A 15,739-nucleotide genomic window follows, 5' to 3' on the forward strand; every position below is an offset into this window, starting at 1 on the left:
CAGTCCGGAACCAGCTTCCCCCTGAAGCTAGGACAGCAGAGTCCCTGCCCATCTTCTGAAAACATTTGACACTACCTCTTCAAAGAGTATCTTAAATAATCCTACAGCCTAACTAACACTTGCACTTTACTATTTTACCTCTTACTAGCTCTGACTTTGCTGATATCTACTTTATTAAGGAAAAATGTACTCACTATGACTGTGATAAGTGGTTGCCCACCTAGCTAGCTTAAGATGAATACACTAAATGTAAATTGCTCTGGATAAGAGCATCTGCTAAATGACTCCAACGGAAATTAAAATCTATAGGCTACAGCAGTAAAGGCCAAATTCAATGTTTCATCAAATCATTTGTATTTATTAATTTTTTTATACGTACCGGGGTCCTAAAATTTGAAATCAAATGACTAAATGATACATTTTATGACCATCTTAAAACAATTCCATATGTTAGCTTAGTAGATATTGCGATCTAATGGCTTAGACCGACAGGGGCTAACGACATGGTGATTAAAGTCCTTTCCTTCCTGCGGAATAGCCCTGTAATTTAATAACAATTACATTTTGCTTTGAAAAGTTCAGAGGACTGTAAGAACAATCGGGCAGTTAAATCGTTTTTTAGTTTTTTCTTCTACGTCAGATGAATATCTTGGTGCTCTTACTGCCATGGTTGACAGAAAATAGATAACATTGACCATTTACTGCCCTCCTATGGGGGTGGAGCGGCGCGGTGGATTGGGGGGGAAGCCAGAGTGGTGTCAGGGGGAACTTGCCCTCGAAAGGTTTGTACAAATTACATGTTTTGTTGTCAGTTTCATGAATTAATCCAGGTCATTCTGTTTGTTTCAAAATATCCAAGAAAATGATCTTATCCAAGAAAATGATATTGGATCTGATTTGAGGCACAGGGAAGCTACACCAAGCCGTTCTCATGCGGAATTTGACTCCTGGGTGCATAACTGCTGGCATCAGATTCCGAGGCCCAGGTGTCATACACGACGGTGGTTGGCCTGATCACCGACGACGAAGAGACAGTCTATAGGGAGGAAGTCAGTGACCTGGCAGTGTGGTGCCAGGACAACAACCTCTCCCTATACGTCAGCAAAACAAAGGAGCTGATCATGGACAACAGGAATCGGAGGGCCGAGCATGCCCCCATCCACATCCACTGGCTTCCTTTTAAGGCTAGGGTTGATTTCAAGGTTTTACTGCTAACCTACAAAGCATTACAAGGACTTGTTCCTACCTATCTCTCCAATTTGGTACCTACACGTACCTGTACGGTCACAAGACACAGGGATTTCTACCGGAGGTATCGTTGGACAGGGCCACATTGTCTCCCTCTCTCTCTCTACCGCACCTGCTGTCTCGACCTCTGAATGCTCGGCTAGGTGCTGACCTCCTGAGGTGCTGACCTGCTGCATCCTCTACAACCACTGTGATTATTATTTGACTCAGCTGAACGTTTGAACATCTTGAAGAACGATCTGGCCTTGATGGCCATGTACTCTTATAATCTCCACCAGGCACAGCCAGAAGAGGACTGGCAACCCCTCAGAGCCTGGTTCCACTTTAGGTTTCTTCCTAGCTTCTTGCCTTTCTAGGGAGTTTTTCCTAGCCACCATGCTTCTACATCTGCATTGCTTGCTGTTTGGGGTTTTAGGCTGGGGTTCTGTATGCACACTTTGTGACATCTGCTGATGTAAAAAGGCCTTTATAAATAAATGCTATTTGATCGACGGGGCTGTAGTGAACCATGTCGAGAGCTTCACGTTCCTCGGTGTCCACATCACTAAGGAATTATCGTGGTCCACACACACCAACACAGTCATAAAGAATGCACGACAATGCCGCTTCCCCCTCAGAAGGCTGAACATTTTTGTTATGGGCCCTCACATCCTCAAATAGTTATACAGCTGCACCATTGAGAGCATCTTCACTGGCTGCATTGACTGGCTGCATCATCGCTTGGTATGGCAACTGCTTAGCATCCGACCGCAAGGCGCTGCAGAGGGTAGTGCGTATGGCCCAGTACATCCAGTGGTGGAAAAAGTACTCAATTGTCATACTTGAGTACAAGTAAAGATACCTTAATAGAAAATTACTCAAGTAAAAGTGAAAGTCACCAAGTAAAATACTACTTGAGTAAAAGTCTAAAAGTATCTGTTTTTAAATGTACTTAAGTACAGTGGTGGAAAAAGTACTCAATCATCATACTTGAGTAAAAGTTAAAAGTAAAAGTAAATGTTATGCATCAAATTCCTTAAATTAAGGAGTGGTGGGAAAAGCACCCAAAAGCCATACTTGAGTAAAAGTAAAAAGTAAAGATACCTTACTGGAAAATGACTCAAGTAAAAGTGAAAGTCACCAATTAGAATACTACTTGAGCAAAAGTCTTAAAGTACCTGATATTAAATAGCCGTAAGGTAAATGTACTTAAGTATCAAAAGTAAAAGTATGAAACGAAGAGCCATCAATCCAAAAAGCAAAACAGCCATATCTTTTATTTGGTTTGAGCTTTTCTGAAAGGTAACTGTCTTACGGATACAAGAAGAGCTCAGATAAAAAAATAATGTGGATTCTCCAATAGGCAACACTTCAAAATACATCTCTTACAGACAAAATAGAATTATGCCTTAATAATGAAGGAATATAGCCAGTAAACGTAAGCACTTACAATCCCAGTCACTTTGCTTTAGAAAAAACAGCCTATAATAGAACCCTATAAATAAAAATTAAAATGTTGATGAGCTTATCGTAAGTACATGTACAGAACTGCACACAACCTCACTGTAGGAATATGAGGACATCACCACTGAAAAAATTGGATTAGAAATCAGTATGTCAGGTCATGCCTTTGTAACAAGGACACCTATAACTTGTATATTTTAAACATAAATTAACAAAACGCATAAGGCATCCGTGTCCTTGGGCTTGCTAGCGTTAACCTGTCATTACTTGAAGTTGAGGAATTTACGGTTAATCTTCAGTAAAAGCTGGTTTTCAAAGTTTCTGGAATCCAGCCTTGCTCTTCTGGGGCTGAAAACAAGTCCTGCAATGCTGAACAGCCTTTCACAAGCAGCTGATGCAGGTAAGGGTGTGTTTAGCTTCAGAGACAGCTTACAGACTGCCGGGAAGGACTTGAGCAACTCCATATGATCAGCTGAACAGGCCAGGTATCCGTCCAGCTGTTTGGAGCTTTCTTGTGCTTGAAACGTCTTCATAGCAGAGAAGAAGTCCTCCTCATCTGATGAACTGGTGCCATCACCTAGCTGCAGCAAGGGTTCTTCCAGGTGGTCCTTGATGTAGTCCATTCCTGAAATACAAGGAAGATGACAATAGAAATCATGCCGTTATGAGCCTACATTAATCCATCCCCATCTATATAAACCAAGCAACAGGGCTAAGTAGGCTACCCATTGGACTGAACCACAAAGTCAGGATTGTAGTTTAAATGGGTGATTCTCAAATCTATGAAGTGTCAAAATGTACACTACACACAGTTGTTTATGAATAATAAAATACTGTTAATTAACCACGTTGTCTTACCTATTCTGATGGTGGCGTCATCCTTTGTCCACGTTGTTTTGAATTTGGGGAGAAGGATTGCAGCTGCGATCAGCTCAGGGTCGTGAAACGTGGCTGAAGCGCTTCTTCAGTCCCAGTTGTAGCGCATCCACCAGAGGCTTACAGTGCTTCAGGGACAACTTGATTCTATCAAGTTTTGTGACCAGCAGGTTGATAGTTGGAAGTAGCCACCCCATCTGGACATTGGTTTCAGCCTGCAGGATGTTGATGGCCTCTGCGACTGGGCTCATGGTGGCAGCATACTCTGTGAGGAAGGTGAGTTCAGCTGGATTGAACCTATGAAAAAAATATATAATAATAATACTGTTTCCTAACCTTATACATTTACATTTAACATTTTTTTACATTTTTAGTCATTTAGCAGACGCTCTTATCCAGAGTGACTTACAGTTAGTGAGTGCATACATTATTTTATTTTTCATACTGGCCCCCCGTGAGAATTGAACCCACAACCCTGGCGTTGCAAACGCCATGCTCTACCAACTGCGCTACATCCCTGCCGGCCATTCCCTCCCCTACCCTGGACGACGCAGGGCCAATTATGCGCCGCCCCATGGGTCTCCCGGTCGCGGCCGGCTACGACAGAGCCTGGATTCAAACCAGGATCTCTAGTGGCACAGCTAGCACTGCGATGCAGTGCCTTAGACCACTGCGCCACTTATACAAAGGGGACCACTAACCATTTCACCTGATTTAACTACAGTAATCAATGGCTGGATGAGTAGTTGACTAAATGGATCAATGATAGTGTATGGCTACAACATGTGAAACAGTTATTTGTCCCCAAGCAAATGGTCAGGAAACAGATTTAGACAACATTCAAGACCTTAAATTATGACAAAATAATACATAATCCTTACTTACATTGGAACCTCGAAGTCTGTGCGGAGAACTCTGACGGCCGCCTCTCCTTTGTCTTTGACGATCCTCAGGAGTCTTTCTACAGCCATGAACCAGGAGTTCCACCTTGTAGCATTCGGGCGTTGCAGCTGGAGATCACAAGCATCTTCTACCGTTTCGTCTGCAAGTGTGGATCTTCTGCATTTGTTCCAAAGTGCTTGGCACTTGCCAAATGTTGAACAGGACACTTTTTTGTAAGCCTCACTGGATGTTGCTTTCAGGGCATGACTGTAGATACTAAGTTGAGTAGGTGACAAGCACAGCGCTGGTGCTTCGGCAGCTGGTACTCAAAACCATAATCTTCATTCAGGTTCGTTGCCACATCAACAAACTCCACTTCTTCACTCTCCTCTTGTTCCTGTTCACCATCTTCCTGTCCTGGCTGAGCTGCTTCACCACCCACTGCTTCCACTGCCTCGTTGGCTGAGCTGCTTCACCACCCACTGCTTCCACTGCCTCGTTGGCTGAGCTGCTTCACCACCCACTGCTTCCACTGCCTCGTTGGCTGAGCTGCTTCACCACCCACTGCTTCCACTGCCTCGTTGTTTTCATCTTCTCAAAAAACGTGGAAAGCTTTCAAGAAGTTAGAGCCGTTGTCTGTTGTTGTTCTCACAATCTTACCCCAGATTTCAATCTCAGAATGGATGTCATTTAGGGTTCCTGCCAACACATCAAAGGTGTGCGATCCTCTCAACCGTTTACAGGCCAGGGCTGCAGAGCATCTGTTGAGACTGTCAGGGTCTATCCAGTGGGCTGTAACACCAATGAAGCTCCGTCTTCTTGCAGACCAGCAGTCGGTGGTGATGTGGTCAACTCCTGTCATGGCCTCACTCACCTTCTTCTTCATTTTCGTGGAGGCTTCATCAATCCTGGAGCGCAGTGTGGGCCTTGATGAGATATTTGAGTTAGGCTGCAGATCCTGGACACACTCTCTGAACGGTTCTTGTTCTACAACAGCGAATGGTTGGAGCCCTTGGACCACATACTTCACCACAGCTTTGTCGATGTATTTTTGAGACACTGTCTACAGTTATGTGCTCTGCTTGATGGTGGAGGGAGTCTTAGGGGCATATTTTCTCTTCAGTGTGTTTGCTGTCAGTTCTCCATACTTCTTAAGATGGTGTACATGCGTTCTCTGAAATAAGAAGAAAAGGAAAAGAGAAAGACAGTTACTTAGCAACATAACTACCATCACCAAATACTTAAGGTATAGGATCCTAATTTTAAAGCTATAAACAACAGTAGTTAAGTGAGAGTTTGTGACCACCATTTAATATTACAAAGGTTACGTCAATAACTTAAGTCTACAGTAATTAGCCAGTTAAGAACAACTTTATCAACTAACACAAGGAATAAAATGGCTAGCTAACACCTGAAAGCTATCATTAGTTAGCCAGCTAGCTTTACCAGGTGTTTAGAGAAAAGGTATTTGGCTAGACTAACGTTAGCTGACTAAAATGTGCCCAAATTGTTAACAAGTTAGCTCGTGTCAATTTAGTTAGATTGCGTTAGCTAACAAAGCTTCCGAATCTGGGCACATTTTAGCCAGCTAAAGTAGGTAGCTAATAGCTAGTGAACTATTTAGGTATATAGGATTAGCTAGCATCAACTAACACTGCTTGTTGCATTAGCAAATGTGGGCTAGCTAGGTTAGCTAATGTTAACTAGCATGCTAATGCTAACGTTATTCTAGCTAGCAAGCTAACAGTAGGCTTACCTCAATTTTTTTTTTTTAGTTCGAAGGCGAGTTCTTGAACGCTAGTATTTCCTGAACTTTTGGTAAACATAACAGACATTTCATCCGGTAGGATGAATCCTTCATTCCAAGAAAATAAAACATTTATTTTAGATACAGCCAAGGGTGTTCGTTCTCATCAGGAGGTGGTGGTAGAGCGATGTCGGACATGATTGTATGATTTCGGACACGCTTGGGCAAAGTGCTACTGAGTGGATTACTGTTTTGCAAATGATCGGGGTTTGCACTTTAGTACCCTTGGATTTGCCCAAACTGATGAGGATTGGATCAACTCTGCATGTCGTCTCCTGCTGTATTGCAAAACAAGTTCACCCATGAGTGTGCCGACTTGCCGATGTCGCTTGCATCTTTTTTCCAACAGTCCCCTGTAGCTCAGTTGGTAGAGCATGGCGCTTGCAATGCCAGAATTGTGGGTTCGTTTCCCCCGGGGGGCCAGTATGAAAATGTATGCACTCACTAAAACTGTAAATCCCTCTGAATAAGAGCGTCTGCTAAATAAGTAAAATGTAATGATTCGTTTTTTTCTTCCAGCTTCAGATTGATTTGATTTTGTAGCGAGTAACGAAGGTGTCAGGGGAAATGTATCGGTGTAAAAGTATACTTTTTTAATTTTTTATGTAGTGAAGTAAAAGTAAAAGTCGACAGAAATATAAATAGTAAAGTAAAGTACAGATACCCCCCAAAAATACTTAATTACAGTAACAAAGTATTTCTACTTCGTTACTTTACACAACTGAGTACATCACTTGGGCCGAGCTCCCTGCCATCCAGGACCTCTATACCAGGCGGTGTCAGAGGAAGGCCCTAAAAAATTGTCTAAGACTCCAGCTACCCAAGTCATAAATTGCTCTCTCTGCTACCGCATGGCAAGCGGTACCGATGCAGCAAGTCTGGAACCAACAGGACCCTGAACACCTACCCTGAAGCCATAAGACTGCTAAATAGTTAGTTAAATTGTTAACGAATAGCTAACCGGACTATCTGCATTGACCCTTTTTGCACTAACTCTTTTGTCTCATCACATACGCTGCTGCTACTGTTTATTATCTATCCTGTTGCCTAGTCACTTTATCCCTACCTATATGTACATACTGTATCTATCTCAATTACCTCATACCCCTGCACATCGACTCAGTACTGGTACCCCATGTATATAGCCAAGGTATCGTTACTCATTGTGTATTTATTCCCTGTGCTATTATTTTTCTATTATTCTATTTTTTATCTCCCTGCATTGTTAAGAAGGGCCTGTAAGTAAGCATTTTACTGTTAGTCTACACCTGTTGTTTACGAAGCGTGTGACAAATACAATTTGATTTAATTTAATACTTCCCCACAATGCATATCTTTGTTGCTGCAGTTATGCACAGGGACTGCGTTTTCTTTGGTGATTGAGTTGCACTCTCAATAAGAGAATAACAACTACAGATGTAGGATATTAATTTGACCAGTATTGTCTCAGCGAAATAATCCTCCAGCAACAGGATTTGAATGTTTAGTCCATAATTCTTGATCGGTGGTTAGGTTATTAGCTGGATAAAATTATGCTACATGAAAAGTGCAATAGTTTCTAGTTTCAAGTTTTATTAGTCATATGTACAGGATACGCATTAGTGGTGCGCGGGTCAGCTGTTTGTTCACCTGCACCCGCCCGCAATTGCTAATAACCCATCCAAAACTGCCCGACTATATGTGATATAAAGTGAAAATCTGAGGCCTGCACCCGACCCTAACCCACTAATATAGAAAATGTGCTGTAGGCTACAGTCAGAGACGGCAGACAGATTTGTTGACAGCGGGTGTAGGATTTTTTTTGCCTGATTTATATGTTGCCCAATAAGACTAAATAGACCCTTGCTCACCAGAATAATGTCATAAATATAATGAATGCTTCAATCTAGGTGACATTGGTAAAGTTTTCTGTCATCTCTGCTTCTTTTGAGGAGCAAAGCCGTTTAGAAAATGCTATAGTCTAACAAAAAGAAAGATTTTCAGTGCAAAATTTCCAAATGACATCAGTTTGACCGGTTGAGACAACCCACCATGGAGCTGGACTAACAGAACCCACCACGGAGCTGGACTAACACAACCCACCACGGAGCTGGACTAACACAACCCACCACGGAGCTGTACTAAGACAACCCACCACGGAGCTGGACTAACACAACCCACCATGGAGCTGGACTAACACAACCCACCATGGAGCTGGGCTAAGACAACTCACCACGGAGCTGGACTAACACAACCCACCACAGAGCTGGACTAACACAACCCACCACGGAGCTGGACTAACACAACCCACCACGGAGCTGGGCTAAGACAACCCACCACGGAGCTGGACTAACACAACCCACCATGGAGCTGGGCTAAGACAACCCACCACGGAGCTGGACTAACACAACCCACCACGGAGCTGGACTAACACAACCCACCATGGAGATGGACTAAGACAACCCACCATGGAGCTGGACTAAGACAACCCACCATGGAGCTGGACTAAGACAACCCACCATGGAGCTGGACTAAGACAACCCACCATGGAGCTGGACTAAGACAACCCACCATGGAGCTGGACTAACACAACCCACCACGGAGCTGGACTAACACAACCCACCACGGAGCTGGACTAAGACAACCCACCATGGAGCTGGACTAAGACAACCCACCATGGAGCTGGACTAACACAACCCACCACGGAGCTGGACTAACACAACCCACCACGGAGCTGGACTAAGACAACCCACCATGGAGCTGGACTAAGACAACCCACCATGGAGCTGGACTAACACAACCCACCATGGAGCTGGACTAACAGAACCCACCATGGAGCTGGACTAACACAACCCACCATGGAGCTGGACTAACACAACCCACCACGGAGCTGGACTAACACAACCCACCACGGAGCTGGACTAACACAACCCACCATGGAGCTGGGCTAAGACAACCCACCATGGAGCTGGACTAACACAACCCACCATGGAGCTGGACTAACAGAACCCACCACGGAGCTGGACTAACACAACCCACCACGGAGCTGGACTAACACAACCCACCACGGAGCTGGACTAACACAACCCACCATGGAGCTGGACTAACACAACCCACCACGGAGCTGGACTAACAGAACCCACCACGGAGCTGGACTAACACAACCCACCACGGAGCTGGACTAACACAACCCACCATGGAGATGGACTAAGACAACCCACCATGGAGCTGGACTAAGACAACCCACCATGGAGCTGGACTAAGACAACCCACCATGGAGCTGGACTAACACAACCCACCACGGAGCTGGACTAAGACAACCCACCATGGAGCTGGACTAAGACAACCCACCATGGAGCTGGACTAAGACAACCCACCACGGAGCTGGACTAACACAACCCACCACAGAGCTGGACTAAGACAACCCACCATGGAGCTGGACTAAGACAACCCACCACGGAGCTGGACTAACACAACCCACCATGGAGATGGACTAAGACAACCCACCACGGAGCTGGACTAAGACAACCCACCACGGAGCTGGACTAAGACAACCCACCACCGAGCTGGACTAACACAACCCACCACGGAACTAGACTAAGACAGCCCACCACGGAACTGGACTAAGACAACCCACCACAGAACTGGACTAACACAACCCACCACGGAGCTGGACTAAGACAGCCCACCACGGAACTGGACTAAGACAGCCCACCATGGAACTGGACTAAGACAACCCACCACGGAGCTGGGCTAAGACAGCCCACCATGGAACTGGACTAAGACAACCCACCACGGGGAGTGGCCACCGATGTCTCTGAGTGGTTTTGATAAAGCTGAGATTTATGCTCCTCCAGCATTTACGGGCCTTCGCTACATTGCCTATTTAGCCCCTGCGTCAGCCGCTCTGTCTGGACACAGTGCAAGGGGAGGTGGATATCTGTTACAGTCTTCTCCCCACCATCACAAGTTGTACAAAGGCACAAGGACTGAACTCCACAGCTTAACCGACTTTGTATTGAGAGGGATACCCAACAAACATGACATGCACTCTGAAAAAAAATACCATCAGTGGCTTATTTTGTGGGAGTTTGGTCCAGCGTAGCTGACATATGTTCCCCATAGTCCAGAGAGGCTTCAGTTGGCGAGAGTGAGGACAATGGGGTGGTGGCAGCAGCAGGGGCAGGGGGGAAGCAGTGTGCTGCTGCGCTTGTCCCCCCTGGCTTATTGAATTACCTAAATGAGCTGAGGAGACCAGACTGGGGTTCTTAGCCTTTTGAAGTTTACAAATCATTCTGAAGGCTCTGGGGCTGAGGGGGCCGTCGAGAGGGAAGTGGGCTGCCTTTTGATGTTTTAAATAAAAACATCAGGAAACAAACAAACAAGGGGAGCGGGAGAGGGGAGAGGGGAGAGGGGAGAGGGACAGATGGGGGGGGGTGTAAGGAAACATAATGTTATGTGTGGACGTGTTTAACTATTGTGGGGACTACCAAAAGTCCCCACATGTATAGTAAACAAACTGACATTTTGTTGGTCCCCACAAGGTCAAATGCTATTTCTAGGGGGTTTAGGGTTAAGGTTAGAATTAGTGTTAGGGTTAGAATTAGGGTTAGGGTTAGGAGCTAGGGTTAGTTTTAGGGTTAGGGTTAGGAGCTAGGGTTAGGTTTAGGGTTAGGGTTAGGGTTAATGTTAGGTTTTTGGGTTAAGGTATTGTTAGTGTTAAGGTTAGGGTTAGGGTAAGAGTACGGGTTAGGGTTAGGGTTAGGTTTAGGGTTAGGGGTTAGGGGTTAGGGTTAGGGTTAGGTGTTAGGGAAAATAGGATTTTGAATGGGACTGAATTGTGTGTCCCCACAAGGTTAGCTGTACAAGACTGTGTGTGTATGTGTGTGTGTGTGTGTGTGTGTGTGTGTGTGTGTGTGTGTGTGTGTGTGTGTGTGTGCGCGTGTCTACAGTCTACAGTATCTGTATATACTGTAAATGTGTGCACATCTGTAGTTGTATATTTTGTATATTTTGTGTGCTTCAGAGAGGAAATGGATGTCAGAATGGATCTCAGTGGAACTGTGCAACACTCTGTGTGTGTGTACGTGTGTTCATGCTTGCATTCGTGCTTGTGACATTGGTGAACTCTGATGTCTGCTTCATATTTCATCTTACAAAATAGACCATTGAGCAGAAGTGTCACCACATGTCCCTTATGAGGTGCAAGACATCAACTAAACCAGAAAGTGCATTGGTTGGATGATGGCGCTTTGCAACCCTACAGTGGGTTTGATTACCGCATTGGGCATTAGCCTAAATTACCGTATTTTATCTCTCCTTTCCAAACATTTATGGTGACATCTGTGCTCTTTCAAAGACAACTTCTGGCATCACTTACGCAATGCTTAGCTGTATACTGTCACTGAAGTAAAGGTACATGAAACTGAATCACAATGAAAGGAAACTGGACCAATTCCAATGTAATTCAATGCATTAACCAGTGTAGTTACATGTAATTATACAAATTAATTAATATTCTATGTAACTATGAAAGTCGGTGGGGGGAAAATGCAGCCATCACGTTGGCTTGAATGTATCATTTTTGCTTCTTTTGATTCACTGCTTCCTAAATTGTCATTCCCAAAACATCTGACTAAATTTACCTTCCTGTTAGTTCTCCATCATTTATTTGTTTTTACTCAAGTACGCATACCACCAATTCAGATAGTTTCTAATTGATATGGGCTGGATTTGATTACGCAAAAGCAGTTTGTTGTTCGGACGATCAAGGGCCTCTTCCAAGTTATTAAGCATAACTAATTAATTAAGGCGTGGAAATGTGATAAAATGTCTCTGTCCCAGCGAAAACAACATCCATTTTCATAATGGAAAAGCCTGAAATGTAATTAGTGACATAATCATGGCAAAATAAAATAGACTTGATTTAAAACACATTTTCTGTGTTCTGGAAGTCTCCATACTCAACCCATTTCTTAAAACGCACTGTGAATACAATCTTTTGTTTTCCCAAAATATTGACTGTTCTTGATTTTTTTTGTCAGGTACATGACAATGTACTTGTTTATTTAAAACACATGAAATAAGCCTTTTTTTTTTTTTTATCCATGCCTGGGACCTGGAAATTGGAAGTTAGAAAGTGAATTCAGTGTAGGCTACAGGACACCAACAACTCAATCAACAACTGTCCAGGGACGTTAAGAATCCAGTTCAACTTTATGACCCGGTGACGCCATATCCATCTCGCTGCAGGCCCCCCTCCCTAACCCAACTCAACCCAACACCTCCCTAACCCAACCCAACCCAACCCCTCCCTAACCCAAACCCTCCCTAACCCAACCCCTCCCTAACCCAACCCAAACCCTCCCTAACCCAACCCCTCCCTAACCCAACCCCTCCCTAACCCAACCCAAACCCTCCCTAACCCAAACCCTCCCTAACCCAACCCCTCCCTAACCCAAACCCTCCACTTGTGACTCTGTTCTAATCGGACAACAGCATGTCTGGAGGTTCTGAGATTGGGCAGAACCTCACGGGAAATTACCATCCACAGGGCACTACACAAGCCACCAAGGGAGTTGTTCAACGTTGAAACGTGTTTGCTTAGGTTTGCATCTCTTGTGAACATGACCTATTGTAATGAAGCCATCCTTTCCATGTACTGTAGGAGACTTCATGGGTGCTCATGTACCATGTCCAAATTAGGATAGCCTCAATGTTTTTTATTGTTGTTGGGCACAATAGTCATTGTTCATACTGTGCCTCACTACCACAAATATTGATGACTACAAGAAATGTGTCTTGTCAAAGTTATTCACAGATACACAGCCTTGTCTGCGCCCTCTGGGGTAAATCTTAGGCATGAGCTAGGGGAGCTACTCATCACGCGAGCATAGTTCATAGAACCACCTCTGCTGCATAAGTAATTAAAACATTACAAACAAAGACAATAATAATAATAATACATTTATTTAACTGTCATAGTGCTATACAAATGGGTATAAAGATACTTATGTGCCACTTTAGATATTGTTATGATTTAACTGGATAAGAACCCAAATGCAGACAAGTACACCAAGCCAGAGAAGTTTTAACAGGTTTATTTACAATGTTCAAAGTCCAGGTTTCCAAATATATGGGAAGAGCAAGTCCAGGTACAGGGAGGGTAACAGATCCAGATCAGGGCAGGTGTGGTACCGTAATGTCCTAGTGTCCGTGGTGAGTCCAAAAGAGAGGTCCGGTAATGGAGAGCAGGATGGTGGTGGCAGGAGTGAAGCGGAGGCAGGAGTCAGGTTCCAAATATCTGTGGCACAGGAGAAAAAGTAAATAGAACAGACCAAAAACACAAAGAGCAAAAATAACCAGGTTGAGTCGGCAGCGAGACTAACATGGTCGTCTTGACTATGATCTGACGATGAGTGGTAAGTTTGACCGGGTCTTAAAGGCTGAGGTGATTATGGTGAATGAGCTGCAGCTGGAACCCTGACTCCCGCACACCAGACTTCACTCCTGCAATCAAGGACAGACAGAGGGGAGGGAGAGAGCAGAGAGAGCTACCTATCAGCAGTAGGCCTAACAGTACCCCCCCCTCTACGGACGCCACCTGGCGGCCGACGGGGTTTATCGGGATGTAACCTATGAAACTCTCGGACCAGAGCAGGATCCACAATGAAGCTCCTGGGCACCCAGGAACGTTCCTCGGGACCATAACCCTCCCAATCCACCAGGTACTGGAAACCACGACCTCGGCGGCGAACATCCAGAAGTCGCCGGACAGTGTAGACCGGACCCCCACCCATGATCCTGGGCGGAGGAGGGGGACGAGAGGGCGGGCACAAAGGGCTAACCGACACAGGCTTAATCTGGGAAACATGAAAGGTGGAATGAACCCGTAGGGAGGCAGGAAGCTGTAGCTTGACCGCGCAGGGGTTAACAATAGACAGTATCTTGAACGGTCCTATAAAACGAGGCGCCATCTTCTTAGACTCCACCTTCAATGGAAGGTCCCGTGACTTCAGCCATACCTCTTGACCAGGAGAGTAACCGGGAGCCTGGGACCGGTGACGGTTGGCTTGCCTCTGCATGTACGCGAAGCTCGGGACAGAGCTACCCTGGCCTTCCTCCAGACCTTGAAGCAGCGGCGCATGTGGGACTGCACCGAGGGTACCGCAAGTTCCCTCTCTTGGGAAGGGAACAGGGGAGGTTGATAACCCAGAGCACACAGAAAAGGAGACAAACCAGAGGAAGCGTTAGTCAAGGTGTTATGAGCATATTCCACCCAGGGGAGCATGGAGCTCCATGACCCAGGGTTAGACCCAGTGACACAGCGAAGAGCGGTCTCCATCTCCTGGTTCGCTCTCTCGGCTTGCCCGTTGGTCTGGGGGTGATATCCAGAGGACAGGCTGGATGTAATGCCCAAAGCTTTACAGAAAGCTTTCCACACCTGGGAGACAAACTGGGGACCCCTGTCAGAGACAATATCCGTGGGTAGACCATGAGAGCGGAACACATGTTCAACCAAAATATCAGCCGTCTCTCTGGCAGTGGGCAGTTTAGGTAGGGCCAAAAAATGAGCGAACTTAGAAAAACGATCAATCACCGTAAGAATGACAGTCTTACCAGACGAGGGGGGAAGTCCAGTGACAAAATCCATAGCGATATGCGACCAGGGCCGTCTGGGTATAGGTAGAGGTCGAGATGACCAGCGCTGGCCTGGGTGGAGTTTTTACTTCGTTGCACATACCGTACAAGCAGCAATGAAGGCTCGAGTGTCCGCCTCCATCGTGGCCCACCAGAACTTCCGTCGCACAAAGTCAAGGGTCCGCGAAACTCCAGGGTGACAGGTAAGGGGAGACGAGTGAGCCCACTGAAGTACCTGGGAGCGAGCAGACTCAGGGACAAACATCCGGTTAGGAGGACCCCTCCCAGGGTCAGCTTGATGATGTTGAGCCTGTCTAACAATCCCCTCGATGTCACATGTGATGACTGCAATACTGCAGGTAGGAGGCAAAATGGGTTCAGGGTTACTACCAGTATCAACAGCCGAATGAACACGAGACAGGGCGTCAGGCTTGACATTGCGTGACCCAGGACGGTAAGACAGAGAAAAATTGAATCTCCCAAAAAATAGTGCCCACCTGGCTTGACGGGGGTTGAGCTGCTTCGCTGACTGGAGGTAAGCCAGATTCTTATGATCCGTCCAAACGATGAAGGGTTGTTCCGCCCCCTCCAACCAATGTCGCCACTCCTCGAGAGCCAGCTTAACGGCGAGCAGTTCACGATTTCCAACATCATAATTCCTCTCTGCCTGAGAAAGTTTCCTTGAGAGAAAAGCACAGGGATGCAGTTTGTTATCTTCAGGAGAACGTTGTGACAACACTGCACCTACCCCAGTGTCGGATGCATCCACCTCCACGACAAACTGGCGGTCGGGGTCCGGCTGCATCAGAATGGGAGCCGAGGCGAAGCGATGTTTCAGTTCTTCGAACGCTGATTCGGCCCCCT

Source organism: Coregonus clupeaformis, chromosome 12 (assembly GCF_020615455.1).
Source record: "Coregonus clupeaformis isolate EN_2021a chromosome 12, ASM2061545v1, whole genome shotgun sequence".
Lineage (NCBI taxonomy): Eukaryota > Metazoa > Chordata > Actinopteri > Salmoniformes > Salmonidae > Coregonus > Coregonus clupeaformis.